At 46.6% G+C, this 15,336-nt stretch overlaps 1 pseudogene; it reads right to left on the bottom strand.

The window, feature by feature from the left end:
- Nucleotides 1-12,820, bottom strand: part of LOC125942818 (uncharacterized) — a 44,534-nt pseudogene extending 31,714 nt beyond the window's left edge.
- Nucleotides 12,821-15,336: the final 2,516 nt, after the last annotated feature.

Genomic DNA, 15,336 nt, shown 5'->3' with positions numbered 1-15,336 from the left:
ACACAGCTAGGTCCAAAAATTCAAATTTTAGATTCCATTGAATATTTTGTATTTTATGCGCATATCACTCGGTAGCATAAAAGTGAACTTGGCTTCCTTGCCAAATAGATACTTCAAGAGGAAAAAATACCGAAGTTCTTCAGTGTGGAGGCGCTATTTTCATGCACCCGGCATTCGCCCAAATTCACAATGATGTGAAATATTACCTCTACAAAAAAATACATTTTTTGTGTAAAATGCATACGTAATGAGGAGTCAGCTAGCATTCTTTGAGGCGTCTGGGCAAAACGAAAGTGTTTTAGAAAAATTTATTAGCTTGCTACACTTTTCAAAAGTTGCTATATTTACGAATTTTTGTCTACTTAACCAATTCATGTAGCCCTTTGAAATTTGGTGATCTGTGACAACATGACGTGTTCAACAGTTGTACTGAATGTTTTTGCTGTATCACAAATTACCATGTTTACAGTTTGCCTCAAATGTTATGTTTTGACGAAAATGAACTCTATTTAAAAATCAAAATACAAAAAAACATCGTTAATTTTTTTCAAAATCTAGTAAACAGCTGCTCGTAGACGCTGGAAAAAGAATATTAAAAATCATGTTGCATTATTTTGTTTGTCGTCCCAATATAGCTGGTCGAAATCAGAGCTTTGCCAGGATGCAGCAAGGTTCTAAGAAAGAGGGCCAATCGACTGAAAACAATGTGCATAAGCCTCTGACTAGCCTAAACTTGACGATGATTGTGACGAAAAGGCAGTTTTGGCCTGATGATTATTACTTATGCAAAAAATAGCGTTTAGTACAATGCTCAATCGCTTGAATGCGTATTTAGGCACGTCAACCGAACAACATTAACATGGCTCATTTTATTTAAGAACAGGAAGTTTGCTTAGCTTGTAGGGTAGATGATTGGTTATTTATGTTAATGTAGGTTTCTATTTCCTTGTTTGCTGCAGATTTAACGGTGAGCTCCCTGTGCATGTACACAAGTTACAGAATTTACGCCAGGAAAACGTCTTAAAATGGACTAGCCATGGCTCCATCAGAAACTTCATTATATAACCTAAGATGCGGTGGAGGTGGTGACGGCGGTGTTGGTTAGGGCAGGGTTAGCTGGAAGATAATGCCAGCGATTGCTTTGCTCTATCGAATCTTTAAAAAATAAAAGAGGAGTTGTTAAATTACTACATAACGGAAAGTTCCAGTCGCTAAGAATGATCACCTATTGTCGAAAAGTTCACAGTTTCTAAGAAAAGCTGGAGAGAGGTGCGACACTTCTTCTCTCAGAAACTTGCGTGTTTTGGCAAGCACTACATGTTCCGCGCACTCAGAGGACATTGTCTTCTGTTCAAAGCCTCACGTAGAGCATTTATGTTTTCATTGAAGTATTCGCAGGACCAGATGAAGTGTTCCGCGTCGTCAATTTGTCACAGTGTGCAGAGCAGAGAAGCTTGTTCAACCTTGAAATCCCAAGCTGGGGTGTTCGCAGAGCTAGTTCTTACTCTATGACACAGCGTACAGCTTCTGCGTGGTGCATTCCCTGAACCACTCCTGGATAGTGAGGGGATACTCAGTGCTCAGAAGTGCCTCATCTTTACATAAGGGGTGATCCATTGGCACTCTTAATTTCATCCGCGGCTTCATTGCCTGCAAGTCTAACATGTGGCATTACCCACTGAAATGGTTATTGCTTAGCTCCTTAACGAACATCAATCACTGTCGGCCGAACTAGCTGGCAAATAATGCACGGGATAGTTGTTGGAGCACCTCTGATGAATCCGAAAGGATGATAGCGTGCTGAGGAGAACAAGTTCCCAGCTTACGAAGTGCTGCAGTAATGTCGGCACTTTCCGCATTTTTTCGATAAGACCAACTGATCCATAGGGCCAGATCAGAAGATCTAACAAAGCGAATCCAATACGCCGCATCACAACTGCTTGCCTGTTGACTTACAGACCCGTCAGTGTACACTTGTGGATGATCCAGATGTGCTGCATTAAAGCGCTCCATCATGAAGGTAGGGAGAGGAAACAAGGCACTTGGAGCATAGCCGATGGATGCAATCAGAAAGGCTTGATCCTTTTCCACTGACTTGCAGCAGTGCGGGACACTAACAAAACACGATCAGAATTGTTGGCATCAGGCGTGCTTAACCAAATGTGCCAAGACCGTATGCCTGGAACACGCGGCAAAGATTTCCACAGGTTCTTTTTGAGGCGGCGAAAGTTATCTACATCATACGCATCTGCATAGAGCAGTTTTACATTTTTCGGCGTTGCGGTCATCTGCGCCACCATTTCAGAGGATGACTTAATGACTGCTGTGCTTGCTGCTCTTAGATTGTAGAGCGAGGCTTGATGCTTTACTAAGCCACCAACACCATCGCAAGCGTTCTTACCACGGCCTGTGGCCGAAAAAAGCCACTTCGTTGACATGTGCTCCTTCTGTGACAGCTCGTAAAGCTGATACTTGTTCTTGAAATGGCTACTGGCACCATCAGACACGTATGTAACATGTGTGTCAGGCTGAACTTCTTCCTTCATGTACTCACAGATTTTTTCCAGTGCAAAGCAAGCGTGTGCAGCATCATGGCATACGTCATCACTGATGACAGCAAAACTGAGTAGATCGTCTACTCGTGACGAGGCACGTAAATATAGAGACCTGTTTTTTTGTGCCAATGGTAGGACTGTACCTCGTTCGGTACAACAGCTGTCCAATTCTCTGCAAAGTCAAAGTGGAAGACAAAGGATCCGTGCTGTTGATTCTGTTTGGCGTCGTGTATTGCTGATGCTTGTATGCCCCTTATGTAGTCATGGGTGATCCACCTGACTACCCACACACCAAGCTCCTGCAGAAAGACAGTAGCCTGCGTTCTCTTTTTGATCAGGTCGCCATTTTCCTATACTGCATAGTTTACCTCTGACTTTTGGGGGATTCCTAATTTTGTAGTAGTTAAAGCGTCTTCTTTCGCACAATAATCACAGTCGCCCAGGAAACAATCAGTCTTGGGTGATGTTCAAAGACAGAGTTCCTTGAGGTGGTCCATTGTGTAGACACCATTAGTGAGCTCTTCTAGCGCGGAAACACATTATGAGGTGTTGGCACAATACATGCAAAGGCACTCTTCTTGTTGTGGGGCAAGAAGAACCCATTTTGGTGGGAGGGAATAAAACTTTGAGATCCCAATAAATGTATCCGGATTGGCTTCTTTAAATAGACGATAATATTTCGTACTGAGCGGGTCATAAATCTCTTGGCAGCATACTCTTTGTTCCCGTCAATTAAAACAGACACATATTTTTTGTTAAAACTCTGCCGAGAACAACCATGCTCGTCTTTGGTATAATATTCCACAGCAGTCTGGATGTCTGTTGGCTTCAACCGTTTCCTCTCAAGGGCGTCTGGTGCTGACCATATTTCATGCCTCTCACGCCAGTGTCGGGATTTTTATATCATATAGGCTGACAAATTTGGAATGAGAGCTTGGATTTTTCGTCGGTCCAGTTGGCTTGGTAGCACAGTCAACAAGCGCATTCGCTCTTGGTAGGAAGAACATCTCTCATAGGCTTCTTTAAAGTTGCTGAACCATTGGGTGCATACGCCGCATTTGGTACCTGAAGAGTCCAAATGGCGGCTGCAGCCTAAGAGGTGAGAGTTGGCCCTCGCAGTGCCGTCGATTTGAGTTTTCTCTTGCACCGGACGAAGGTTTCTGCATCGCGAATGCGATTTCTGCGGACGCATGCGAGGCAATGTTTCGAGTGGGTGTACGCACTGCTCTCGACCTGCAAATTCCTCTTCTTGCGGTATGAATTCATCAGCTGTTTCAGCAGGGGAGGGGGGGGGGGCGTCGAAACGACACAGCATTTCCCTAAGTCGTCTGAAGCAATTCTGGCATATCTGGTTGTCGTCATGTGCGTCGCGGGCAGCTTGCGGCAATAGATTCCGTAGTGCTGCTAGACCAATGTCTCCAACCTTGCGCAAATTTCTTTGAAATGGTATCTTCTTTTTGTGCACCATCAAGTAGCCAGCACAAAAAACTGTCACGGCTGTAACGGTGAACCATCGCAGCTCCACTCGCAGCTCAAATCACTGCGAGCACAGTTGGCGCTTATGTATAATGAACTACGACTGTGCGGTGTGTGCTCTACCCTCAGCCCAAAAGTGGCCTGTCGTCTGTTATGAGGTCGTTCACACCTCATACTAGCAGACGTAAACCTGAGAGCGCCTACCAGCATGAAGTGGAGGCAAAAATTAGGGCGTACTAGATTGACTCCGTAGTTATTCCACATAAGATCCAGAGTGAGCTCTGCCCTCAGGTTCTTTTTTTTTGTATAAACTGTAAGATAACGTTTCTGCAATTGGTTCCAGCGAACGCTATCAGCAAAAGCATGACGTGCGAGATTAGATTGTGTTACCCAGAGAGAGCTATTGCTGGGGCATTAATTTGGACACAACCTTTACTTGAAACACCATAATCTAAAGCATCGCCTCCGAGATGGGGATCGCGGCGCCCAATATGAAGACAGCCGTGGAGCAGACGACAGATAACAGCGCACCCGAAACAGGCGGAGTGTACGTAGCTTCTCCTGGTTAAGGCGGTACCACACCCCCAGAAACTTTCAACTTATTTCGCTTCACTTGCTCCGCCTGCCACTGCCTCCAGTGCACTCACTCCCCATTTTAGTATACTCTACCAACTCGATCAAAACAGACGACTTTTACAACAGCCTCATCTGTAAGCGCGAACAATATATGGAGGCGAATATTGGCCAAGTAGAGGCATCAGTGCTCGAGTTTACATCAGAAAGCTAGACATTATAGAAAGAGGCGCTTCAAATCATAATTCTAGTATAATAAACCTGCCTTTCTGTCACAATCATCGTCAAGTTTAGGCAAGTCAGAGGCTTATGCACATTGTTTTCAGCCCGATGGCCCTCTTTCTTAGCACCTTGCTGCATCCTGGCAAAGCTCTGATTTCGTATTTTAGTATTCTCACTACAAATAAAATAATGCAACATGTTTTTAATATTATTTTTCCGGTGTCTACGAGCAGCTGTTTACAAGATTTTGAAAACACCTAATGATCGGCTTTTTTTGTATTTTGATTCTTACATAAATTTCATTTTCGTCAAAACTTAACATTTGAGCCTTTGAGGCAAACTGTAAAAATGGTAATTTGTGATACAGCAAAAATATTCACTACAATTGTTGAACACGTTATGTTCTCACAGAGCACGAAATTTCAAAGGGCTACATGAATTGCTTAAGTAGATAAAAATTTGTAAATATAGCAACTTTTGAAAAGTGTAGGAAATTGATAAATTTTTCCAAAACACTTCCGTTCTGCCCAGACGTCTCAAACAATGCTAGATGACTCCTCATTACGTATGCATTTTTGCGCAAAAAATATATTTTTTGTAGCGGTAATATTTAGTATTTCACATCGTTGTGAATTTGCGAGAATGCCCGGTGCAAGAAAATAGCGCCTCCACACTGAAGAACTTCTGTATTTTTTTCCTCCTGAAGTATCTATTTGGCAAGGAAGCCAAGTTCACTTTTGTGCTACCGAGTGATATGCGCATAAAATATAAAATATTCCATGAAATCTAAAATATGAATTTTTGGACCTGTGTTGATCTGTCGTGGAATCACCCAGCTTCTGTAACCGTAATGTTTACAAGGAAACACTTGCGACGAACGCTATGTACGATGGCGAGCTTTCTGCATGGTAGAAACGCGGCCTCTTGCGGGGGCCGATCCCGGAGGTTGGGCTTAGCCTCGCCCAAAAATTACATCATTTTAAGGTTTCAGTTATTGTTTCGCACTTTTAATATTTCAGTCTCAGAAGATTGAACATAAAAGGCACGTGATGTCGGTGTTTTCTTTTTTTTGTGACATTTGTCATCTCAAAATTCCGAGGAATAATTTTGTCAAGAATGTAAGACAAGGTATGCGCAACTTTACTTATAGAATGGTGGGTCAATGTAACACGCATATACCGCATGTCATATAGCAAGGCGTGGCATATACATAAACCTAAATATATGCAGAGATTTTCGCTCACTGACAAAGACGCCGACACCGGATTTTCTGCGACACGGGGCCCTTAACGCTATTGGGTTAAAATGATTCCTCGTAACTCCCCGAAATTTGTTCCCGGGACCTTTCAAGCCAGACAATATAACCTGTAATTTCTTCGGCACACTTTCCACTGCTTTGACTGCTGTTCTGCCTGGGATGATTAGTGCTGTCCATATAATATCCAAGTGGATCCCGGGCATGGTGCTTTATCATTCATTGATGTGTGGCCTCGTTTAGATTTAACAATGCAAAATTCAACACCCTTTTTGCTCGTGCCGAGGTCTCATGAACTTCGTCCATCTAGACTTCGACCTGGGCAGTTGTGCAGTTCTTTTTGTAAAAAAAAAAACGTTTATTCATCGTACAGAGTTCGTCTCTATCTATTTTTGTGACAAGGGCTGGCACTCTCACTTGGCAGTCTCACAAGCGTCACTGCTGGCGGAATCTTGCTCTGGATTACTGCGAAGAGCGTCGTTACATACACATATAGCACACTTTTTATTATGGAGCCATCTCCTGGAATATTTTTATGTAGCAAATATGCCTTCGATTACAAAGCTGATATAAACAAGAGCACATCTTCGTTTCACGAAATTTTGACTCCTCGTTCGCAGCGAATACCAGCGAATACTATTGGTGCGAGGGCGTTTATATGCAAAACGACCCGCCACGCTAGGTAGCAGGACGCAAACGAATCTAATCACTGGGGAATTCACGAGGTGGAACTGTGGTTGGATACCACATGTTGTATGCCGGTAATAATATGCAAGCCTGCTAGGGTAAGCGCATGCGTCCATGCTGTGGCGTACGCCGCAATTCTTTACTTTGTTTTCCGTACTTCTCGCCTTCCCGGCAGCTACTTAAGTACTACATAACTTGGCTACAGTCACAGTCTATTGCTGCTTGAGCAATACATGTTGCATATAGATTTATTGAGGTCGAAACGCATGCCGCGTCTTCTGTTTTGTAGAAATGCTAAAGCCGTGCGAAACAAGTTCACCTGCCGGCGACTTGACTTGAATATGCTGACAACACACAATTCGATTCTGTTGCGGGAGGGATTCCTTGCCAAATGATAATTCAGGTTTTTGCTGCTGAAAACCTATAGTTTGCATGAATGAAGCAGAATCAAACTTTTGGTAGCTGCTCGCATTCCATACAAAGTTTTGTTCAAGCAATAGAGCGATTTAGGGTGATTTCTTATTCGCGGAGTCGGAGAAAACGCGGCAGTCATGGCGCGCGACTCCCGCACTCACTTCATTTTGACGTCATGGCACCAATAATAGCGCCAAGTATAACAACCGTTCAGTTGGCGAAACTATAGCGAGAACGACTCTGCCCCGTGGCTGCTTTGTGATTTGCCTTGTTGAGCGTGCGAAATTATACTATTGCGTGGTTTAGTTGCAAGAGCAGAAAAACACGAAAGACAGGAATTGTCCTGTCTTTACTCTTCCTTGGTCCTCGTAACTATGCAGCCCAGTATATTCGTATATAGAAACCAGCTAGCCCAACATCTACGTTGCTTGTCAAGTGTTCAGTGTATTGTCCGACAAAAGCAAAAATACAAAATTATGAATCCATAATCGGGTGGATATTATAAGCAGCCCCTTTGAAACGGTATCACGGCTAATGCCACCAACTGCCACCACGAAATAATGCAGAAGCGCCGTGTTGGTATTTCTTTTTCTAAAATTCTACGGCGAGCTAGACATTTTATAGCAGCAGTTCTCCTGTGGGCCGTAGGTGTAGGTGCAATAGCCCTGCGTAGATATTGAATCACAATACAATAAAACAAGCGAAGTCAGTTTTGGCTAGCCCTCTGGCAGCTGTAATGGAAGCTTATTCTTTATTATTTCCCTCTCCGTTTCTCTCTGTCTCTTCTTTCTTGTTAACCACTTCAAAATGAGACAAAGAACAGGCAAAAAAGGTGGGATGAAGACAAGCGCTCACTTCCAACTGGTTTTTATTTTTCAAATCTGTTCGTCCTACCTTTTCTTGTCGGCCTTTGTCTCGGTTATAGCGCTGTTTAACAAGATGGAGCACCAACTTACCCGGTCTCATACCTTACTTCAGGAATGAAAGCTGCCGCTGCGAACATGAACCGTCAGCTTAAGGTAAATTAATTGGCGGGTTATGAGACCCGCAAGACTTGGAAGATTTTATAACTGCTCATTCGTTCGCGCCGCAGTGCAAAGCATTGTGCATCCCCTCCGTGTGGAGCGTATATGCCCTTGAGGAGGGAGAGAAGCGTCCCAAGACGCGCATAGCGCGGGAACCTGATCTATTGCTGCGCGCGCATTCGTCTCGTCGGCCACCCTCGACGACGCTATACTGTGGCACGCGTGAAGGGCATGCGGCGGTCGTTCTGTCACGCGGCTCAGTGCTCCGCACCCGCACCCCGCCGTAACGCACGTGCCTCTGGGACGGCACCGCAGGGAGGCGTGTTCGTGCCCGCGTCCTTCCATCTAATTACCCATTCTCCTAGCTGCCGTGCACCTCAGACGCCGGTGGGTATACAACTGCGCCGAGCGGCGTGTTCTTTTCTTGGCGGTTGGCAGCTCCATGATTTGTCTGGCGGTCAGTGCGTGCAGCCTCAAAAGAGCGCGAACACTTTCACCGGTGGGTGAAGCAGCTGAGAATATGGCAAGCGGGCAGAAGATGCGGCAAAACACCTTCGGGCGCTGTGGCTTCACTGCTTGGATGCACGCGGTTGAATCTTCTCCGTCGAGCGGCTGAGTTTCTGCGCTCGCTAAATGTGAAGGCGACGGTGCAGTGTTAGCTCGTTCGCGCTGGCTTGAGACTCCCGGGAGACTCGAAACAAACACATTCGTAGTCCCACCGTAAAATACTGCGTTACGTTCTTGCGGAAGCCCAATGTAGTACATGCTTTCTGTTGTGTTTGTTTGAGCCACGCAAACATTTTGCGAAGCAAAGAATGTGTCGCTGCAGATTTATTTCCCCAATAAAGACCGTATATCAAAGGAGGTAGAAAAGAGTAGCTTGAGACTATACCCCTCTGCCAACAGGTCTTTTCCGTTGGCTTAAATTTCTGCTGGAAGCCTGGACTACAGAGTATACAGTTTATACTCCGATCATTTTCGTTAGACGTCAAGCCGGCCACTCGTTACCAAGAGGAGACAACGGAAAACCACAGAGATATAATTGCATCGCGATACCTCCACGACAAGTAGTTTCTGTGCTGTTTGACGGAACCCTTTGAGCGGTGTCCGCCTCAAATGTAAACTTTCTATGCAGTACTGACAAATCGAACGACGTGTAGATAAATTATGCCTTAAAAGACAGTGAAAGCGCAGCGGTTCACTGTTTTCCTTCTCGTTGCCAACATTTGAGTACAGAATAATTGGAAGATTCCAAGTATTATCAGGTATTGCATTGGAATCATTAAAACGATAAAGGGCTTTGGCGCAAAGCAATGGTAGATCAATCCTCCCGTGAGAATAATAGAAGTAGACTGTGTACATGTATACAGTGGGATGAGCCACGCATGCACTGTGTACGGGCAGTGAACCCTTGTGCAATTATCTCACATCACTAAGGCACATACATTGATATTCAAAAATGCTCGGAATATACTGATGTTCAGGTATAAGCGTGACTGCGGAACTTTTGCGAAGAAGCAGCGCCACACACATGCATTTCAGTAAATGTAACAAGTAATATGGCCTATGCTTTCTCAAGCTTCATTGTCTGCTTGGTTGGGACTGACCGACAAAAAATCCAGTCCCTCAGACCCCCTTATTGTTCTCGCACAAGCATGTATTATGTTTGCCTAAACGCACTGCACATGAACCCGAGACGAAATGTTCAGCGTCTTTACTCCCGCAGTTGTCAAACAGCGGTTTTCCGCTGACTCTGCAACCTTTATGGCGGTGAAGCCCACGTTGTGCGGAAACCACATCTGCATGCTAGGCTCACGTTTCGATCCAATGGAGACGCCCGGAAATTGAAAATCCGAGAAGTTTAAAAATGAGGAGGCTTGCGGGGGCGTAATCTGATATTGAGTATATCCCGTCGCCATTTTTTTATACTGAATGCTCATCGAGAGGCATTTCTAAGGTGGTGCGCTGCTGCATTTGAGTGGTTTCAGTCCACTGGTGCGTGCCGTTGCATTCAATGTGCATGTCGGTGGCATCGTATGCAGCATACGTTGGGCAGCTGTATTGATATCGCCTTTGAAGTAATGCGTCACGACTTGGAAAGCATGAGAGATCGAGAGAGAACTTTTACTTCCACTGCTAAAAAAAAGCGGGAAACAAAAAAGCAGCGCACCTAACTGGTACTGCACAAAGCCCCATACCTCTGGCATGTTTTCCTAATAATGGCGCGGGAAACGCATAGAGGACGGATTATTAAAAATAAGACTATGCTAAACGTGCTTCGCACTCAGAGCCTGAGACACCTTTTTGATTAGCACAAAATAAGATATCAATACAGTCACGCAAGAGCGCAAAGAAGCTGCTGCTAAATGCACGTCTGCAGTGATTAAACATGTTTTGACAAATTGACACCGAGAGAATAACAAACCTTCTTAGTACAATTGTATCTCTACATCTCAATTTATTTTTTAAAACGTTCTAGTTAAAATCGTCGTCTTGTCTAGCTTAGCTCCTGTATGTCGGTATGTGCTTGGGCTAACGAAATATAAACATTATGTCGTTAATCCTGCGCTGGTGTTTCATCCAAATTCCACGCTGTTTCTCCATATTTTTTACAATGCTCAGAGAGGCATTTCGCCAACCGGCGAGTCTAACAAAGTAAAAATAAGGCGAAACACGAGTTTGCGTTTGGCGGGTACAACGCCTTTTCACAAATCGATAATATTGTCTGTTATAGCGGCAATATTGTCTGTTATAGACAATTGCGTATTTTTACAGATTAGGCTACTGAACTTTAAAAAGAAATATGTTTAGCTCCGTGTGTACCAACAAACAAAATTAAAATCAGGGGTTGTGTGTGACAGAACCGCTATCTGACTATGAGGCATACGATATGAACAGCTACGAGCGGGAGTGAGCACATTTAAATGTCATTTTGTACATTTTTGACATCACCGTATACTGCCTTGCTTGTCAATGAAGATTTTATGTCTGGTAATGCGCATTTTGTTATAAGGAGGAGACGACCAGTAAGACTCGGACGTACGTGTAATCGCAGTGTATCGCGCAGGCAGTTTTGATGATAAACCGAAAACTTCTACCGCGTAAACATATTGTTACGAGGCAATGCGTATGAGCCTGCCATTAAAGGACCGCTGTGCTACGCAAAGAGAAGGAAGACGGGACATACCGCGTCAGATGCTGTCAGCCACTCTGTGGTATCAGCAGCCTGTAAATATTGTCATATACAATTCCGTCTCTCCCGTGTACTTGTGAATCCCCGTGACAATTTGGTGGAGCTGCGGGGTACCAGAAGAAGCGCTGTACAACGGAGCTCCGCAGTTGTCGAGTCGGGATCATCATGATGACAGATGAGACCACGACCATGCCATGCCGCCTTTACCGGCCAGTACGACGCCTGTACCAGTCCCGACAACAACGTCAACGATCGTCTTTACGCATCCTAAAGACCCAGGGACGTTCTGCGGTACGGATGAAGTTGACGTCGAAGATTGGACTGCCAATTATGAACGCATCGGTGACATCAATCGCTGGGACCCGACGATGATGCTGGTGAACGTGCTGTTTTATCTCAAAAGAACGGCAAATGTGTGGTTCGATAACCATAAGGCAGAGATTGGAAGTTGGGAGACTTTCAAAGCAAAACTTAGTGCCTCGTTTGGGAAGCCCCATGGGTCGAAAGGCAGCCGCAACGAAAGAGCTATTCATCCACGCTCAGACGTCCATTGAACCATACACATTCTACATTCAGGACGTCTTGGCTCTTTGCGGTAAAGTGGACATGAACATGACGGAGTCAGACAAGCTTGGGCATGTGCTTGAGGAAATCGCAGACGATGCGTTCAATCTATTACTGTGCCGAAATTGTGCGACCGTCGACGCAATTATTGAAGAATGCAGGCGTTTTGAGCAGGCCAAAAGTCGGCTTATTGCGAGGACATTTGCTCAGCTACCGAACACCGCCCCGACGTAATCATGCGAAGAGGGACAGGCCTCTCGTCTGCAGTCGTCTCCGCCATCGGAACTTACACGAATCGTCCGTCGGGAAATCGAAGTAATTGCTCCTGGTCTCCCCAACAGTGGCCACGGCGATTTTCACGTGCCGGCCGTTTCCCTGGTCCAGTCCATTGCACGGGAGGAACTCGGCAACTTGGGTTTCGCCGTCTTCACCGTTGCTCAGTCTCGGACAACTGACTTTTGCCCTAGGTCGCCGCCCCGCCCAAGATCGCCGCCCCAGGAACAACGGTTCTATCCGCGCTCTCGTAATCCGGCTGAATGGCGCACGGCAGATGATCGGCTGATTGGTTTCCACTGCCGCCGCATCGGTCACGTCGCGCGCCATTGCAACAACCGTTGGGTGTCGCCGTTAACCCGGGATGAAACTGCTAGCCGTACCAACATATGCAACTGCCGCCGTTTTCACCCACTCAGCCATACCAGCCACACAACAGTGACAGATACTGCCGCTTCCAGCCTTTTGAGCCGTACAACGTCGATGCCACCCCTACGCCGCACAGCCGTTCCTCGTCACCATTCCCGTTCACCACCAGCGCGTCTTCCGTCGTCTCCTTCGCCACTACGATGACGCCCGACATCCCCGCTCAACCTCTGACAGCGAAACTGAGGGATGCAGCTCTTAGAGGTGACGCGCTGCATCTTCGGCTTTCACCTCAAATCCTCTCCTCGTATTGCCGACACGACGAAACTTGATTGACGTTGACGGCTTAACTGTTCTCACACTCGTCGATGCTGGGGCACTAATCTCCGTGATCAGTAATCAACTTCGTCGCCGCCTCAAGAAAGTACTTGCACCCGCCGCTACTGGTATTATTCGCGTCGCTGATGGAAGAATTCCCGCAGTCATCTGAATGTGCTCGCATCATTATCGCCGGTCACCATATATCTGTTCTGTTTACTGTTCTAGAGCAATGCCCCAACGACGTCATTCTAAGACTCGATTTCTTGTCGGCCCATGCCGCTCTCATTGACTGTACAACCGGTGTCCTTCAACTTGAGCTTCCTCAACTCGCTAATGTTCCAGCTTTACCATCACACCGCTTATGCTCTGTCGATTATGTTCGGTTGTCACCGCAAGCCGCCACGTGTGTTGCTTTGACGATGGCATCGCCAGTTCCAGACGGCGACTACATAGTATCTCCACTAGTTCACGTGCTGTTGACCCGAAATATTGCTGTGCCTCACACCCTCGTCACTGTTGTCGACAACCACGTCCAGCTTCCGCTCCTCAACTTCAGCAACTCGACCCAAGCTCTCGCAAGGCATCTCGGTGGCCACCGTGTCAGCGCTTGATGAATGCGATGTCGCGTCGCGGTACTAGGCGCCGGCACTTGTTCATCCTTTCTCGCAACCGGCCCAGCAAGTCCACTCCCCGACGAAATTACCGCGATGATTGCCCCTGATATTCCGACTTGTCAAGCCACCGAACTCCACCACCTCCTAATGACCTATAGGCATATCTTCGACTTCCATGACCGCTCTCTAGGTAAAACGTCTCTCGTAATTCATCGAATACGTACCGGAGATGCTATTCCTATCAGACGGCGACCATATCGTGTGTCCCATTCCGAACGCCAGGTCATACAACGAGAAGTCGACAAGATGCTCTCCAAAGGCGTCATAGAGGCTTCCTCAAGTCCGTGGGCGTCACCTGTCGTCGTGGTGAAAAAAAAAGGGGGAGCAGCTGGAGATTTTGCGTCGACTAAACGCGCAAAGACGTATGTCCGCTGCCACGGATCGATGACGCCCTGGACTGTCTTCACGGTGCGAGATACTTCTCATCCATAGAGCTGCGCTCCGGTTACTAGCATATTTCTGCTGATAACTTGGACCGAGGAAAAACTGACTTTATCACACCGGACGGCCTCTATCAGTTCAATGTTATGCGCTTTGGACTGCACAACACCCACGCAACGTTCGAACGCATGATGAACTCTCTTCTTGGCGGCTACAAATGGTCCATTTGCCTCTGCTACCTAGACGACGTCATTGCGTTTTCCCTAATGTTTGAAAGTCACCTTACTCGTTTGGTGACCATTCTAGCTGTCTTTCGTTGAGCAGGACTCCAGCTAAACTCCAAAAACTGTAATTTCGGCAGACAACAAATCACTGTGCTTGGTCATCTTGTAAGTGCTACAGGTGTCCAACCTGACCCTGCCAAGATTAGCGCTGTCAAGAATTTCCCTGTGCCCCCGTCTACTAAAGCTGTTCGGAGTTTTGTTGGATTATACTCGTACTTCCGCCGTTTTATCCGCAATTTCGCCATTATAGCCCGACCCCTAACCGACCTTATCAAGAAGGGGGGCCCCGACCAAGCGACTGTATTCTTGGCGCTGACCAACTTGCTCACTTCACCGCCTATATTGGCTCACTTTGACCCATCCGCGCCTACTGAGGTTCGCACAGATGCTAGTGGGCGTGTAATCGGCGCCGTCCTCGCTCAGCACCAGCATGGCCACACACGTGTTATTGCATACGCCAGCCGCCTGCTCTTCACATCTGAACGGAACTATTCGATCACAGAGCGCGAGTGTCTTGCTTTGGTTTGGGCTGTCACAAAATTTCGCCCGTATTTGTACCGCCGCGCATTCTCGGTTCTTACCGACCACGACGCTCTTTGCTGGCTGTCATCGCTCAAAGACCCCACTGGTCGCCTTGGTCGCTGGGCTCTGAGGCTACAGGAATATACTTTTGAGGTAATTTATAAATCGGACAGGCTACATCACGATTCCGATTGTCTTTCGCACCATCCGGTGGACTCTGCTAGCCGCGCTGACCATGACCATGATTCCTGTGTGCTGGCCATCTCTGATTTACGTGACATCGGCACCCAACAGCGTTGCGATGCAGCCCTAAAGCTCACCATTCAGCAACTGTCTTCTGCACGTTCCGACCCTGCTCTACGCCAGTATGTCCTACGCGATGATGTCCTTTACCGTCGCAACATGAAACATGACGAGCCGGAATTCTTGCTAGTTATTCCCCGACACCTGCGCACCATCATTCTTCAGCATTTGCACGATGCTCCAACTGCGGGACACCTGGGCGTTTCACGCACCTACGACCGCGTGCGACAGCGGTTCTTTTGGCCTGG

This window comes from Dermacentor silvarum, chromosome 1 (assembly GCF_013339745.2).
Source record: "Dermacentor silvarum isolate Dsil-2018 chromosome 1, BIME_Dsil_1.4, whole genome shotgun sequence".
Classification (NCBI taxonomy): Eukaryota; Metazoa; Arthropoda; class Arachnida; order Ixodida; family Ixodidae; genus Dermacentor; species Dermacentor silvarum.
Note: the sequence above shows the minus strand (reverse complement) of the source record. Positions and strands in the feature narration are given on the sequence as shown.